Below are 1,863 nucleotides of genomic sequence, written 5' to 3'. Positions count from 1 at the left end.
ATTGATGGATCCGGATGTGGGAGAAAGTTACTCGCGTAAGAGTTTTTAGGCGTAAGGTTCCTAAGTCTCTGTCTACCGCTAGCCATAGCAATATCGCCAATCTGAAAAAACAAACATTAAAAATAGATGGTTATAAACAATTCAAATTTATTATATAAAAATAATCTAAACCTATTCTAATTTGATCATAATCTAACTCCATCATAATCTAATTCCATCCTAAACTAATTCCAAACTTAAACTAATTCCAAACCTAAACTAACTAACCACCTAAACCTTAAAAAAAAAATGACCTATAGAGAGATGAGAAGTCGTTGTTAGAGAGAGGGTAATGAGCAACTAAATGGCTTCGCGAGGTCTGTGCATATATAGAGTTTTGTCGTTAGTCGTAAATTGGTTGTAAATATACGACCAATGAGAGACTAGTAGACGTAAATAAGTCGTAAGCTTACGACTAATGGGGGACCAAGTGTTGTTACGACCAATGAGAGACTAATTTTTTTCTTCGTTTACGACCAATGAGAGACTAGTAGTCGTGAATAAGTCGTACATTTACGACCAATGAGGGACGAAACCTTTACGACCAATTAGGGACTACCGTTGAAAATTTGAAAAAAAAAAGAGAGAAGAAAGATGCCTAGAAACACAGGTGGAAAGAGACAAAGCGAGACCTACGTAAAACATACGTAAGTCTCGCCTCTTCTCCAACTAAATGTTTTCTATGAAAATTTGAAAAAAAAAAGAGAGAAGAAAGATGCCTAGAAACACAGGTGGAAAGAGACAAAGCGAGACCTACGTAAAACATACGTAAGTCTCGCCTCTTCTCCAACTACATGTTTTCTAACATCTTTCTTCTCCTCCTTTTTATTCAAATCTTTCTGATTTGATAAGGAAATTGGTTTGGGATTATGTTTGATTTGGGGAGCAAAGTGGTGAGCTTTTATAGGAAACTGCGGAAGGCTTTACGACTAAGTAGCGTCGTCTCGTTTTCATATAGTCGTAATTGACCCATAGTTTACGACTAATTAGCTTTGATACCTTTTAAGTTTGTCGTAAATTAGTAGTAGTTAACGACTAATTAGCTTCGATCCCTTTTTTATTAGTCCTAATTAAGTAGTAGTTAACGACTAATTAGCTTATATCCCTTTTTCTAGTCGTAAAGTAGTAGTAATTAACGACTATTTAGCTTCGTTATCTTTTAGACTAGTCGTAAAAGAGTCGTAGTTGTGACTAATTAGCTTCAATTTTTGTTTTAACCCTAAAACCGAAACCCCAAACCCCAAATCACAAACATTATAAGTTATACACTTCCAAACCCCAAACAACAAACCTCAATCATCCTAATTGAACAAACATGATCGGATAAGTTATATAAATATTATTTGTAATACAAAGAGTTTAATAATACAATAGAAACTCGATCACTCATCATCAGAAACATCATCCACTTCATCGTTTTCTTCAAATTCATCTTCGTGGGCTTCGTCTGTTGCATCGTCTGGAAGTTCTTCATATCCCTGGTTGTATGGATCAACAATTAAGATATCATTTGTAGCTTGCTCTGGTACTTCTACTTCATATACGGTATCTTCTTGTAAAGGCGGTTGTTCATCAGTTAAGACTCGACCCCGAGGTGTAACTTTTATAGCGGCTAACCAAGATATTTCAGATTGTCTAATCCTCAGATATGGAATAAAACAAACTTGGTCTGCTTGAGATGCCAATATGTAGGGTTCAAATTTGTTGTACCTCCGTGTAGCATTTATACCAACAACTCCAAACTTGCTATACCAAACACCTCTATTGACGGTGGGGACAAACCAGTCACATTTGAAGAGAACGCATTTCAGCTTCACCAGGTCG

This window comes from Brassica oleracea, unplaced genomic scaffold, assembly GCF_000695525.1.
Source record: "Brassica oleracea var. oleracea cultivar TO1000 unplaced genomic scaffold, BOL UnpScaffold01383, whole genome shotgun sequence".
NCBI classification, from domain to species: domain Eukaryota; kingdom Viridiplantae; phylum Streptophyta; class Magnoliopsida; order Brassicales; family Brassicaceae; genus Brassica; species Brassica oleracea.
This window is presented reverse-complemented; position numbering follows the sequence as displayed.